We start from the raw sequence: 16,529 nt of genomic DNA, 5'->3' as shown, positions 1-16,529 counted from the left end.
TCCTTGAAGGGGCAAGGACAGACTCCATTTGGTTAGAGTTGAGGAGAAAAAAGGGGATGATCACACTACTAGGGGTATTTTATAGGCCTCCAATTGTTCGAAAGCCCATGCCCACTTCCACCCGTCCTCGCTGCAGAAACAGGGCAATGACTAAGAAAGGGTCAATCAAAACAGTGTGAAGTACAGTGCGACTCTTTACATCCTGGGCCGCTTCGGTTATCATGAAAGCCTGTTGGGAAGCCTAGAAATACTCAGCAGATGGGACTCTGGCAAACAAGTCCTCAATGGTACGACAGGCGGAGGAAGATATACCATCTGAAATATCTCAATGGCTGTTCTGGCAGATGAAGGCTGCAGCAGAATGAAACCCCCCAATCATTTTGGTTTCCTAGCCTTTGGATCAGGGTGTCATTCTGTCAAGATACATGTGAAAGCTGGTGTGTAACAGTTTCTCTGTGTTAAAAGATGTCACACACATGCCATCTTTCTTTCCGAGGCCTCCAAACAGTTAGAGAGAGATAGAGGAGCAAATATGCAGGGAAGTCACAGAGATTTGCAAGAACTATAAAACTGTAGAACCATAAAACATTTACAGCATACACCATTCAGCCCATCGTGTCTGCACCAGCCAAAAAAAATAGTTGCACAGTGGCGCAGTGGTTAGCACCGCAGCCTCACAGCTCCAGGGACCCGGGTTCGATTCCGGGTACTGCCTGTGTGGAGTTTGCAAGTTCTCCCTGTGTCTGCGTGGGTTTTCTCCGGGTGCTCCGGTTTCCTCCCACAAGCCAAAAGACTTGCAGGTTGATAGGTAAATTGGCCATTATAAATTGTCACTAGCATAGGTAGGTGGTAGGGAAATATAGGGACAGGTGGGGATGTTTGGTAGGAATATGGGGATTAGTGTAGGATTAGTATAAATGGGTGGTTGATGTTCGGCACAGACTCGGTGGGCCGAAGGGCCTGTTTCAGTGCTGTATCTCTAATCTAATCTAATCTAATCCCACCTTCCAGCACCTGGTCTGTAGCCTTGCAGGTTACAACACTTCAGGTGCACGTCCAGGTACCTTATGAAAGAGTTGAGGGTTTCTGCCTCCACCACCATTCCTAGCAGTGAATTCCAGACACCCACCATCCTCTGGGTGAAAAAGCTTTTCCTCATGTCCCTAAATCTGTGCCCCCTGGTAATTGACCTCTCTGCTAGGGGAAACAAGTCCTTCCTGTCTACTCTATCTAGGCCCTTCATAATTTTGTACACCTCAAGTATGTCACCCCTCAGCCTTCTCTGTACGAAGGAAAACAACCCTACCTATCCAATCTTTCCTCATAGCTGCAACTTTCAAGCCCTGACAACATTCATGTAAATCTCCTCTGCACTCTCTCCAGAGAAATTATGCCCTTTAATGTGGCGACCAAAACTATACGCAATACTCCAGCTGTGGCCTAACCAGTGTTTTATACAGTTCCAGCATTACATTCCTGCTTTTGTATTCTATACCTCGGCCAATAAAGGAAAGCATTCCATATGCCTTCTTCACCACTCTATCTACCTGTCCTGACACCGTCAGAGACCTGTGGACATGCACTGCAAGGTCTCTCATTTCTTCTACCCCTCTCAATATCTTCCCATTGATTGTGTATTCCCTCGCTTTATTTCCCCTCCCCAAATGCATTACCTCACAGTTCTCTGGATTGAATTCCATTTGCCACTTTTCTGCCCACTCAGCCAAACCAGTGATATCATTCTGGAGTCTACAGCTATCAACTGCATGGTCAATTTTTGTGTCATCTGCAAATTTCCCAATCATGCCTCACACATTTAAGTCAGATTCATTTATATCACAAACAGCAAAGGACCCAAAACTGAGCCCTGTGGAATGCCACTGGAAACCACTTTCCATTCATAAAAACGTCCTGTCACTGAGCCAATTTTGGATCCAACCTGCCACATTCCCCAGTATCCCACGGGCTTTCATTTTACTGACCAGTCTGCCATGCGGGACCTTGTCAAATGCCTTACTAAAATCCATGTAGACCACATCCACTGCACTACCCTCATCAATCCTCCTTGTTACTTCCTCAAAAAAACTCAATCAAGTTAGTAAGACATGACCTTCCCTTAACAAATCTATGCTGATTATCCCTGATTAATCCATGCCTTTCTAAGTGCCAGGTTATCCTAGCTCTAATTGATTCTAATAATTTACCCACCACTGAGGTCAGACTATTTTTTTATTCATTCACGGGATGGGGGCGTCGCTGGCCAGGCCAGCATTTATTGCCCATCCCTAATTCTCCTTGAGAAGGTGGTGGTGAGCTGCCTTCTTGAACCTCTGCAGTCCACGTGGGGTAGGTACACCCACAGTGCTGTTAGGAAGGGAGTTCCAGGATTTTGACCCAGCGACAGTGAAGGAATGGCAATATAGTTCCAAGTCAGGATGGTGTGTGACTTGGAGGGGAACTTGCAGGTGGTGGTGTTCCCATGTATTTGCTGCCCTTGTCCTTCTAGTTGGTAGAGGTCGCGGGTTTGGAAGGTGGTGTCGAAGGAGCCTTGGTGCATTGCTGCAGTGCATCTTGTAGATGGTACAGACTGCTGCCACTGTGCGTCGGTGGTGGAGGGAGTGAATGTTTGTAGATGGGGTGACAATCAAGCGGGCTGCTTTGTCCTGGATGGTGTCGAGCTTCTTGAGTGTTGTTGGAGCTGCACCCATCCAGACAAGTGGAGAGTATTCCATCACACTCCTGACTTGTGCCTTGTAGATTGTGGACAGGCTTTGGGGAGTCAGGAGGTGAGTTACTCGCCTCAGGATTCCTAGCCTCTGACCTGCTCTTGTAGCCACGGTATTTATATGGCTACTCCAGTTCAGTTTTTGGTCAATGGTAGCCCCTAGGATGTTGATAGTGGGGGATTCAGCAATGGTAATGCCGTTGAATGTCAAGGGGAGATGGTTAGATTCTCTCTTGTTGGAGATGGTTATTGCCTGGCACTTGTGTGGCACAAATGTTACTTGCCACTTATCAGCCCAAGCCTGGATATTGTCCAGGTCTTGCTGCATTTCTACACAGACTGCTTCAGTATCTGAGGAGTCGCGAATGGTGCTGAACATTGTGCAATCATCAGCGAACATCCCCACTTCTGACCTTATGATTGAAGGAAGGTCATTGATGAAGCAGCTGAAGATAGTTGGGCCAGACTGACCGGCCTATAATTATTTGGTCTATCCCTTGCACCCTTTTTAAACAATGGTATAACTTTCGTAGACCTGAAATCCTGTGGCACCTCGCCCGTATCCAGTGAGGATTTGAAGATGATCCTCAGCGCATCTGTTATTTCCTCTCTGGCTTCCTTTAACAACCTGGGACACAATCCATCCAGCTCTGGCCATTTATCCATTTTCAAGGTTATCAGACCCTCTAGTACTTCCTCTGTCATTATGCTTATCGTCTATAATATTTCACACTGCTCTTTTTACTACAATGTCTGCATCATCCCTCTCCTTTGTGAAAACAGAGACAAAAAACTCATAAGAACCTTACTCACATCTTCTGCATCCATGCGTAAGTTTCCTTGTATATCTCTGATAGGCCCTGCCCTTTCCTTAGTTATCCTCTTGCTCTGAATGTACTGATAAAACATCTTTGGGTTTTCCTTGATTTTACCTGCCAATAATTTTTCATGTCCTCTCTTTGCTTTTCTAATTTCCCTTTTTACTTCACCCCTGCACTTTCTATACTCTTCTATTCTTTCTAAAGTATTAAGTTTTTTGTGATCATCATAAGCTTTCTTTTTCTGCTTTAACTTGCCATATAAGCTTCCAGATAGCAGGGGGCTCTAGATTTGGCAGTACCACCCTTTATCTTTGTGGGGACATGCCTACACTGTGCATGTAAAATCTCGCTTTTGAATGCCTCCCGCTGGTTTGCCATTGATTTTCCTTCAAGTAGCTGTATCCAGTCCATTTTCACCAGGTCACCTCTCAGTTTCATAAAATTTTCCTTCCCCAATTTAGAACATAGAACTTATAGTACTGACATTGGGGGACTTAAATTACCCAAATATCGATCGGGATAATTTTAGAGTAAAGGGTAAGGAGGGAGAGGAATTTCTAAAATGTGTTCAGGAGAACTTCCTTGATCAGTCTGGTCTCAGCCCAACTAGGAAAGAGGCATTGCTGGATATGGTGCTGGGAAATGAGGTGGACCAAACGGACCGAGTGTCTGTGGGTGAGCACTTGCAGAAAAGCAAGGAACAAAATAAGGTAGAATGTCCAGATTGGAAGAAGGCTAATTTCAATGTGAGGAGAAGGGATTGAGCCAGGGTAGAATGGAACCAAAGAATGGCAGGAAGAGCTGTATCCAAATAATGGGTTTTCTTTAGGGAAGAGATGCTTCAGGTACAGGCTAGGAGCATTCCAACAAGGGCGAAAGGGAGGGGAACCAAGAACAGGGCTCCTTGGTTGACAAGGGAGATAGAGATGATGATGAAACAAAAAAAGAGGGTGTGTGATGCACATCAGGTGAACTCATCAAGTGACAACAATAAGTTGAGAGGGGAGGTGAAGATGAAAATGAGACTGGCAAAGGGAGAAAATGAAAATAGAATAGGAGTCAATATAAAAGGGAACCCAAAGATCTTCAACTGGCAAGTAAATATGAAGCGAGTAGTAAGAGTAGGAGTGGGCCTATGAGGGTTGAAGAGGGTAATATATACATAGAGGCGCAGGGCAAGGCTAATATACTTAATGAGTACTTTGTATCAGTACTCCCTGATGAAATGGAGGCTGACAAAATATCACTGGAAGCAGAGAGAGTCGAGGCAATGGACAGGATAAAAATTGAGAGGGGAGAGGTCTAAAAATGCTGGCTATGCTTAGGGTAAATAAGTCACCTGGTCCAGATGACTTGCATCCCAGGTTGCTAAAGGAAGTGGGGATAGAGATAGCAGAAGGACTTGCCATAATCTCCCAATCTTCCCTAGATACGTTGGCAGCACAGTGGCGCAGTGGTTAGCACTGCAGCCTCACAGCTCCAGCGACCCGGGTTCAGTTCTGGGTACTGCCTGTGCGGAGTTTGCAAGTTCTCCCTGTGTCTGCGTGGGTTTCCTCCCACCTCCAAAAGAGTTGCAGGTTGATAGGTAAATTGGCCATTGTAAAATGCCTCTCGTGTAGGTAAGTGGTAGGAGAATGGTGGGGATGTGGTAGAGAATATGGGATTAATGTAGGATTAGTATAAATGGGTGGTTGTTGGTCGGCACAGACTTGGTGGGCCGAAGGGCCTGTTTCAGTGCTGTATCTCTAAATAAATTTTTTTTTAAAAGAGCAGAGGTTTGGAGAGTGGCAAATGTGACACCCTTATTCAAGAAAGGGTGTAAGGACAGTCCTAGCAACTACTGACTAGTTAGTTTAACATCAGTTTAGTTTAGTTTAGTTTAGAGATACAGCACTGAAACAGGCCCTTCGGCCCACCGAGTCTGTGCCGACCATCAACCACCCATTTATACTAATCCTACACTAATTCCATATTCCTACCACATCCCCACCTGTCCCTATATTTCCCTACCACCTACCTATACTAGGGGCAATTTATAACGGCCAATTTACCTATCAACCTGCTAGTCTTTGGCATGTGGGAGGAAACCGGAGCATCCGGAGGAAACCCACGCAGACACAGGGAGAACTTTCAAACTTCACACAGGCAAGACCCAGAATTGAACCCGGGTCGCTGGAGCTGTGAGGCTGCGGTGCTAACCACTGCGCCGCCCTTGGGTAAGGTTTTACAAACAATTGTTATGATCCTACTCTTTTTTTGAAAATACGGTGTGTCTTTAAGCCAGAAAAGGATCAGTACTGCTTTAAGAACAAGCAAGCTTCAGGAGTTAGAGAAAGTGCATTCTGGTTGCCATTGGATACAACCTTACAGAGTGGGAACCAACCAATTTCAGCTAGTACATCCTGGTTACCAGGGAAGTGACGGGTCAAGATTTCTAAGGGTCAGGAGACATGACTCCTGAGATGTTTTTGGTTTTGCTTTGGACAGGCAGTTGAGGTATGGACAGTGTTCTGAAAAGGAGTAAAAGAATCAACCTGCCAAGGACAAACCCCCACTCGGCCTGTTCCAGCTGTCTGAAAAGCCTGCCAGTTTTCCCATCTCTTTGAGAAGCTCTTAGAAGTGAATGTAAGAACTAGAGAAACTGATGTTGCATTCCTTCTGCAAGGCCTGCCTAAACCCCTGTTGCTGCATTTCTCCTGGAAAGCCTGCCCAAACTGATCTTCAACGTCACCTGAAAAGAACTGTTCTAGGAAGATCCCAGTAACAGCTGTCTACGCGTAATTTGGCATGCCAAACCAAAACAAAGGACATCTGACATTTTCCATATCTTTTCTTTTTTTTCAAGAATTAGGAAATATTTGGCCAAAGTATTCTTTTTTGTCTTTTTTTTGTGTAATAGAGCTCTAAAGAGTAATCTCTCTTTTTTCAGTTAACCGGTGTATGTGTGTGTGAGGGGCTCAGGTAAAAAGAGAACTTTTATATTTCAATCTGTGTGTTAATGCTTTGCTTCATTACTGGTTAAGACTTGTTTTATAATAAGCTGATAATTTTGTTGTTTATTAAAGAAACCTGTTTGGTGTGTTTTATTTTTGGGATAAAAATAGAGTTTCTGATTGACCGTATCGGTAACTGGGAAATAATTTAAATATATGTTGTGACCTGTGGAGAAATGGAACTATAGAAATGGTGCACTCCTCCTGCCTTATTTGTAACACAAGTCCCTTTGAAATTCAACACTTCCCAGTCTCTCACCATTTTAGGAATACTCCGTATTTCCATTTTCCTACCAAAGTGGATAACCTCATAGTTCTCCACATTGTATTCCATCTGCCAAATTTTTGCCCACTCGCTTAGACTTTTCAAATCCCCTTGAAGCATCTTTGCATCCTCCTCACAACTCACACTTCCAACTAGTTTGTGTCACCTACAAACTTGGAAATATTAAATGATCCAAATCATTGATATAGATTGTGAATAGCTGGGGCCCAAGCACTGATCCTTGTGGTACCCCACTGGTCAAAGCATGCCAACATGAAAATGATCCACTTACTCATACTCAGTTTTCTGGCCATGAACCAGTTCTCAATCTATGCCAGTATATCCCCCCCAATCCCATGTGCTCTAATTTTATTTACCAACCTCTTGTGTGGAACCTCATCAAAATCTTTCTGAAAACCTAAATATACCACATCCACTGGTTCCCCTTTATCTATTCTGTGAGTTACATCCTCAAAAAACTCCAACAGGTTTAGAGTCATAGAGTTATAGAGTTATACAGCACAGAAACAGGCCCTTCTGCCCATTGTGTCATGCCGGCCATCAAGCACCTATCTATTCTAAATCCATTTTCCAGCACATGGCCCATAATTTTGAATGCTATGGCATTTCAAGTGCTCATCTAAATACTTCTTAAATGTTGTGAGGGTTCCTGCCTCTACCATCCCTTCAGGCCGTGTGTTCCAGATTCCAACCACCTTCTGGGTGAAAATAATTTTCTTAAATCCCCTCTAAACCTCCTGCCCCTTACCTTAAATCTATGCCCCTGGTTCTTGAACCCTCCGCTAAGGGAAAAATTTTCTTCCTAATTTTGTACACCTCAGTCACGTCCCCCCTCAGCCTTCTCTGCTCTAAGGAAAACAACCCAAGCCTATCCAGTCTCACTTCATAGCTGAAATGCTCCAGCTTAGGCAACATCCTAGTGAATTTCCTCTGCACCCTCTCTAATGCAATCACATCCTTCCTATAGTGTGGTGCCCAGAACTGTACACAGTACTCCAGCTGTGGCCTAACTAGCGTTTTATACAGCTCCATCATAACCTCCCTGCTCTTATATTCTGTGCCTCGGCTAATAAAGGCAAGTATCCCATATGCCTTCCTAACCACCTTATGTACCTGTGCTGCTGCCTTCTGTGATCTATGGACAAGTACACCAAGGTCCCTCTGACCCTCAGTACCTCCTAGGGTCCTACCATCCATTGTAGAAACATAGAAAATAGGAGCAGGAGTAGGCCATTCGGCCCTTCGAGCCTGCTCCGCCATTCATTACGATCATGGCTGACATTCCAACTCAGTAGCCTGTTCCTGCTTTCACCCCATACCCTTTGATCCCTTTAGACCCAAGAACGATATCTAACTCCTTCTTGAAAACATACAATGTTTTGGCCTCAACTGCTTTCTGTGGTAGCAAATTCCACAGGCTCACCACTCTCTGGGTGAAGTAATTTCTCCTCATCTCAGTCCTGAATGGTTTACCCCATATCCTTAGACTATGACCCCTGGTTCTGCACTCCCCCACCATCAGGAACATCCTTCCTGCATCTACCCTGTTAGAATTTTATAGGTTTCTATGAGATCCCCCCTCACTCTTCTGAACTCCAGCGAATATAATCCTAACCGACTCAATCTCTCCTCATACATCAGTCCCACCATCCCAGGAATCAGTCTGGCAAACCTTCGCTGCACTCCCTCTATAGCAAGAATATCCTTCCTCAGATAAGGAGACCAAAACTGCACGCAATATTCCAGGTGTGGCCTCACCAAGGCCCTGTATAATTGCAGCAAGACATCCCTGCTTCTGTACACGAACCCTCTCGCTATGGAGGCCAACATACCATTTGCCTTTTTTACCACCTGTTGCACCTGCATGCTTACCTTCAGCGACTGGTGTACGAGAACACCCAGGTCTCGCTGCATATTCCCCTCTCTCAGTTTATAGTGTTCAGATAATAATCTGCCTTCCTGTTTTTGCTACCAAAGTGGATAACCTCACATTTATCCACATTATACTGCATCTGCCATGCATTTGCCCACTCACTCAACTTGTCCAAATCATCCTGAAGCCTCTCTGCATCCTCCTCACAATTCACCCTTTGTGTCATCTGCAAATTTGGAGATATTACATTTAGTTCCCTCATCTAAATCATTAATATGTATGGTGAATAGCTGGGGTCCTAGCACTGATCCCTACGGTACCCCACTAGTCACTGCCTGCCATTCGGAAAAAGACCCATTTGTCCCTATTCTTTGTTTCTGTCCGCCAACCAATTTTCTATCCATCGCAATACACTTCCCCCAATCCCATGCGCCTTAATTTTACACACTAATGTCTTATGTGGAACTTTGTTGAAAGCCTTCTGAAAGTCCAAATAAACCACATCCACTGTCTCCCCCACATCAACTCTACTAGTTACATCTTCGAAGAATTCTAGTAGATTTGTCAAGCATGATTTCCCTTTCATAAATCCATGCTGACTCTGCCCAATTCTACCACTGTTCTCCAAGTGCTCTGCTATAAAATCTTTGATAATAACTCTAGAGTTTTCCCCACTATAGACATCAGGCTGACTGGTTTATAATTCTGTTTTCTCTCTACCTCCCTTTTTACATAGTGGGGTTACATTAGCTACCCTCCAATCTGTAGGAACTGTTCCAGAGTCTATAGAATCTTGGAGGATGACCACCAATGCATCCACTATTTCTAGGGCCACTTCCTTAAGTACTCTGGGAGTATTGTATATTCCCTTAAATAAAAGCAAAATACTGCGGATGCTGGAAATCAGTTCCGAAGAAGGGTCACTGACCCGAAACGTTAACTCTGCTTCTCTTTCCACAGATGCTGCCAGACCTGCTGAGTGAATCCAGCATTTCTTGTTTTTGTTGTTGTATATTCCCTTGCCTTGTTAGTCCTTCCAAAATGCATCACCTCACACTTCTCAGGATTAAATTCCATTTGCCACTGTTCTGCCCATCTTACCAGCCCATCTATATCGTCCTGTAATCTAAGGCTTTCCTCTTCACTACTTATGACACCACCAATTTTCGTGTCATTTGTGAACTTACTTATCCTAGATTCACGTCTAAATCATTAATGTACACTACAAACAGCAAGGGTCCCAGCAACAATCCCTGCGGTACACCACTGGTCACAGGCTTCCAATCACAAAAACAACCCTCGACCATCACCCTCTGCCTCCTGCCACTAGGCCAATTTTGGATCCAATTTGCCAAATTCCCCTGGATCCCATAGGCTAGTACCTTCTTAACCAATCACCCATGCGGAACTTTATCAAAAGCCTTACTGAAATCCATGTAAACTACATCAACTACTTTATCCTCACACATCTAGTCACCTCTTCGAAAACTCCAATCAAATTTTTAGACACGATCCCCCCTTGACAAAGCTATGCTGACTATCCTTGATTAATCCCTGCCTCTCCAAGTGGAGATTAATCCTGTCTCTTAGAATTATTTCCAATAGTTTCCCTACCACTGATGTTAGACTCACCGGCCTGTAATTACCTCGTTTATCCCTGCTACCCTTCTTGAATAAAGCTACCACATTCACTGTCCTTCAATCCTCTGGTACTTCTCCTGTGGCCAGAGAGGATTTGAAAATTTGTGTCAGAGCCCCTGCTATCTCCTCCCTTGCCTCACATAACAGCCTGGGATACATCTCATCTGGGCCTGGGGATTTATCCACTTTTAAGCCTGTTAAAACAGCTAATATGTTCAAGTATATCACAATCCCCATCCCTGATCTCTACACCTACATTGTCCTTCTCCATAGTGAACACAGATGAAAAGTAATCATTTAAAACCTCACCTAGGTCCTCCGGTTCCACACACAGATTACCACTTTGGTCCCTAATGGGCCCGACTCTTTCCCTGGTTATTCTCTTGCCCTTAATATACTTATAAAACGCCTTGGGATTTTCCTTTATCTTGCCCGCCAATGTTTTCTCATATCCCCTCTTCATTCTCCTAAATAATTTTTTAAGTACCCCTACACTTTCTACACTCCTCTCGGGCCTCCTTTTTTTTTGTTTGTTAAACATGATTTCCCTTTCATAAATCCATGTTGACTCTGCCCAATCCTACCATTAAGAGTCCTGTAATCTCATCCTTTATTATAGATTCTAGCATTTTACCTGCAACTGATGTTAGACTAACAGGTCTGTAGTTCCCTGTTTTCTCTTTTCCTCCTTTCTTAAATGGTGGGGTTACACTTGCCACCTTCCGATTTGCAGGAACCATTCCAGAGTCTATAGAATTTTGAAAGATGACCACCATCCGCTATCTCTACAGCCACCTCTTTCAACACTCTGGATGTAGATCATCAGGTCCAGGGGATTTATCTACTTTAAGTCCCATTAATTTCTCTAGTACTTTTTGTTTACGAATATTAATATCTTTCAGTTCCTCATTTACACTACTCCCCCGATTCTCCATTATATTTGGAGGTTTTTTTGTATTTTCCTTCGTGAAGACTGACACGAAGTATTTGTTTAGTTTCTCTGTCCTTATTCCCCGCTAATGGACCCACATTTGTTTTTGCTAATCTTTTCCTTTTTACATTCCTACAGAAGCTTTTACAGTCCATTTTTATGTTCCTCGCTAGTTTACTCTCATATTCTATTTTCCCTTTCTTAATCTTTTTCTTGTCCTCCTTTGCAGAATTCTGAAATGCTCCCAATCCTCAGGCTTACCATTTTTTAGGCAACTTTATAAGCCTCTTCCTATGCTTTAATACAATCTTTGATTTCTTTCAATAGCCACAGTTGGTAGACTTTCCTCTTGCTCTCAGTGGATGTTTAGTTTTAGTTTAGTTTAGTTTAGAGATACAGCACTGAAACAGGCCCTTCGGCCCACCGAGTCTGTGCCGACCATCAACCACCCATTTATACTAATCCGACACTGATCCCATATTCCTACCACATCCCCACCTGTTCCTATATTTCCCTACCACCTACCTATACTAGGGGCAATTTATAATGGCCAATTTACCTACCAACCTGCAAGTCTTTTGGCTGTGGGAGGAAACCGGAGCACCCGGAGAAAACCCACGCAGACACAGGGAGAACTTGCAAACTCCACACAGGCAGTACCCAGAATTGAACTCGGGTCACTGGAGCTGTGAGGCGGCGGTGCTAACCACTGCGCCACTGTGCCGCCCCATGTTATCTACATGGACTTCTGTAAAGCCCTCATGGCAGACTGATACAAAAGGTGAAGTCACACGGGATCAGAAGTGAGCTGGCAAGATGGATACAGAACTGGCTCGGTCATAGAAGACAGAGGGTAGCAGTGGAAGGGTGCTTTTCTGAATGGAGGACTGTGACTAGTGGTGTTCCACAGGGATCAGTGCTGGGACCTTTGCTCTTTGTAGTATATATAAATGATTTGGAGGAAAATGTAGCTGGTCTGATTAGTAAGTTTGTGGACGACACAAAGGTTGGTGGAGTTGCGGATAGTGATGAGGATTGTCAGAGGATACAGCAGGATATAGATCGGTTGGAGACTTGGGCGGAGAAATGGCAGATGGAGTTTAATCCGGACAAATGTGAGGTAATGCACTTTGGAAGATCTAATACAGGTGGGAAGTATACAGGAAATGGCAGAACCCTTAGGAGTGTTGTCAGGCAGAAAGATCTGGGCGTACAGGTCCACAGATCACTGAAAGTGGCAACACATGTGGATAAGGTAGTCAAGAAGGCATAAGTCGGGGCATAGAGTATAAAAATTGGCAAGTCATGCTGCAGCTGTACAGAACCTTAGTTAGGCCACACTTAAAATATTGCGTACAATTCTGGTCGCCACACTACCAGAAGGATGTGGAGGCTTTGTAGAGGGTGCAGAAGAGGTTTACCAGGATGTTGCCTGGTCTGGAGGGTATTAGCTATGAGGAGAGGTTGGATTAACTCGGATTGTTTTCATTGGAACGACGGAGGTGGAGGGGCGACATGATAGAGGTTTACAAAGTTATGAGTGGCATGGACAGAGTGGATAGTCAGAAGCTTTTTCTCAGGGTGGAAGAGTCAGTTACTAGGGGACATAGGTTTAATGTGAGAGGCAAGTTCTTTACACAGAGGGTGGTGAGTGCCTGGAACTTGCTGCCGGGGGAGGTGGTGGAAGCAGGTACGATAGTGATGTTTAAGAGGCATCTTGACAAATACATGAATAGGATGGGAATAGAGGGATACGGACCCCGGAAGTGCAGAAGGTTTTAGTTTAGACAGGCATCAAGATCGGCGCAGGCTTGGAGGGCCGAATGGCCTGTTCCTGTGCTGTACTGTTCTTTGTTGCTTTATGTGCATTAAAGGAATGTATTTTTGTTGTAAACTATGTATTAGTTCTTTAAATGTTAGCCATTGTCTGTCTACCATCATACCTTTTAAAGTAGTTTCCCAATTCACCAGAGCCAATTTGCTCCTCATATTGTCATAGTTTCCTTTGGTTGGATTTAAGACCCTAGTTTCTGATTGAACTACATCAGTTTCAAACTTAATGTAAAATTCTATCATATGATTCTATCAACAAACTTGGAGGGAGACAACAGTGAGAATGATATGAACCATCTGCAACAAGACAGTGATAGGCTAGCAGAATGGGCAGAGAGGTGGCAGATGGAATTTAATACTGACGAGTGTGAGGTGAGGTATTTTGGCAGAAGAATAGGGAGAGGCAATGCATACTGCATGTTACAGTTCTAAGGACTGTGCCGGAACAGAGGGACCTGGGGGTGCATGTTCACCGATCTTTGAAAGTGGCAGAACACATTGAGACAGTGTTAAGTAAAGCATATGGGATCTTTGGCTCCATAAATGGAGGCACTGACTACAAAGGCAGGAAAGTTATGTTGAACCTTTATAAGGCTCTGGTTAGGCTCCAACTGGAGTATTGTGTCCAGTTCTGGTCACCACACTTTAGGAAGAATGTGAAGTTCCTTGAGAGCTTGCAGAGGAGATTTACCAGAATGGTTCCAGGGAAGAAGGATTTTAGTTACGAGGTTAGGTTGGAAAAGCTGGGCTTGTCCTCCATGGAATAAAGGAGCGGCACAGTGACGCAATGGTTAGCACCGCAGCCTCACAGCTCCAGCGACCCGGGTTCAATTCTGGGTACTGCCTGTGTGGAGTTTGCAAGTTCTCCCTGTGTCTGCGTGGGTTTCCTCCGGGTGCTCCGGTTTCCTCCCACATGCCAAAAGACTTGCAGGTTGATAGGTTAATTGGCCATTATAAATTGCCCCTAGTATAGGTAAATGGTAGGGAAATATTGTGGGGATGTGGTAGGAATATGGAATTAGTGTAGGATTAGTATAAATGGGTGGTTGATGGTCGGCACAGACTCGGTGGGCTGAAGGGCCTGTTTCAGTGCTGTATCTCTAAACTAAACTAAAGGAGATTGAGGGGAGATTTAATAGAAGTGTACAAGAGTATGACAGGCTTAAATACGTTAGATAAGTAAAAACTGTTCCCATTAACAAATGGTAAAAGGACCAGGGGACACAGATTGAAAGTTTTGTGCAAAAGATGTAGGGGGAATATGAGGAAACGTTTATTACACAGCGGGTGGTAATGACCTGGAACTCACTGCTCACAAGGGTGGTGGAAGTGGAGACGATCAATGGCTTTAAGAGGATTTTGGATGGTCACCTGACAGAAATAGACTCGCAGGGCTACGGGGACCGAGCCAGGGAGTGGAACTGACTGCATAGCTCTGTGGAGAGCCAGCATGGACTTGATGGGCCGAATGCCTGCTTCTGTGCCATAAGTGACTATGTAACGCTATACTGTTTAACTTAGTTAGAAAACATCAATGTGACGGGAAAAGCAGTGAGACACAAACACCCAAATGAGAGTGTTCCGGTGCACTGACTGTGGAAAGAGCTTTAACCAGTGACACAGCCTGAAAAAACATCACATAATTCACAGCGAGGAGAAATGTACACATGTTCTGTGTGTGGACAAGGCTCCAACTGATCATCCGAACTGGAGAGACACAAGGATAACCTCTTTCTTTCTTTTGGGCCTCCTTATCTCGAGAGACAATGGATACGCGCCTGGAGGTGGTCAGTGGTTTGTGAAGCAGTGCCTGGACTGGCTATAAAGGCCAATTCTGGAGTGACAGGCTCTTCCACAGGTGCTGCAGAGAAATTTGTTTGTCGGGGCTGTTGCACAGTTGGCTCTCCCCTTGCGCCTCTGTCTTTTTTCCTGCCAACTACTAAGTCTCTTCGAGGATAACCTCACCACAGAGAATCCATGGAATTGTGGTGACTGTGGAAAAGGATTCAATTAAACATCAGAACTTGAATCTCATCTGCTCTGTACCTTTGGAACAAAGTCCCACCTTCACATTGAGGATATCCTCCATCGTGCTAAATGGGAGAGATTTCAAACAGATCGAGCAATGCAAAACTGGGCATCCATGAGAAATTCTGGGCCATCAGCTGCAGCAGAATTGTACTCAACCACAAGCATGGCTCGGCATATCCCCAACTCTACCATTACCATCAAGCTGGGAGACCAACCTTGGTTCAATGAAGAGTGCAGGAGGGCATGCCAGGAGCAACCATCTTCAGCTGCTTCATCAATGACCTTCCTTGAATCATAAGGTCAGAAGTGGGGATGTTCGCTGATGATTGCACAATGTTCAGCACCATTTGCGACTCCTCAGATACTGAAGCAGTCCGTGTAGAAATGCAGCAAGACCTGGACAATATCCAGGCTTGGATGATAAGTGGCAAGTAACATTCGTGCCACACAATGACCATCGCCAACAAGAGAGAATCTAACCATCTCCCCTTGGCATTCAATGGCATTACAATTGCAGAATTCCCCACTATCAACATCCTGGGGGACCAGAAACTGAACTGGAGTAGCCATATAAATACCATGGCTACAAGAGCAGGTCAGAGGTAGGAATCCTGCGGCGAGTAACTCACCTCCTGACTCCCCAAAGCCTGTCCACCATCTACAAGGCACAAGTCAGGAGTGTGATGGAATACTCTCCACTTGCCTGGATGGGTGCAGCTCCAACAACACTCAAGAAGCCCGACATCATCCAGGACAAAGCAGCCCACTTGATTGGCACCCCATCCACAAACATTCACTCCCTCCACCATTGACGCACAGTGGCAGCAGTGTGTACCATCTACAAGATGCACTGCAGCAACACACCAAGGCTCCTTCGACAGCACCTTCCAAACCCACGACCTCTACCAACTAGAAGGACAAGAGCAGCAGATGCATGGGAACACCACCACCTGAAAGTTCCAGTCCAAGCCACACACCATCCTGATTTGGAACTATATCGCTGTTTCTTCACTGTTGCTGGGTCAAAATCATGGAACTCCCTTCCTAAAAGCATTGTGGGTGTACCTATACCACATGGACTGCAGCGGTTCAAGAAGGCAGCTTACCACCACCTTCTCAAGGGAAATGAGGGATGGGCAATAAATACTGATCTAGACAGCGATGCCCACATCCCACGAACGAATAAAAAGAAGTCTGGTTTAGTCTGAGTTGCCAGGGAGACAGATGGATTTAGAGCCCAGGGAATAGATTGTGGAGTGACCAAAGACAATGGCTTCAATCTTCTCAATATTTAATTGGAGGAACTTTCTGCTCATCCACTACTTGATATCAGACAAGCAGTGTGGTAATTTAATCGAGAGAGGTGGTGGGTAGGAGAGCTGGCCGTGATTAGCT

Source organism: Heterodontus francisci, chromosome 32 (genome assembly GCF_036365525.1).
Source record: "Heterodontus francisci isolate sHetFra1 chromosome 32, sHetFra1.hap1, whole genome shotgun sequence".
NCBI classification, from domain to species: Eukaryota; Metazoa; Chordata; class Chondrichthyes; order Heterodontiformes; family Heterodontidae; genus Heterodontus; species Heterodontus francisci.
The sequence above is the reverse complement of the archived record's forward strand: the minus strand, read 5'-3'. Positions refer to the sequence as shown.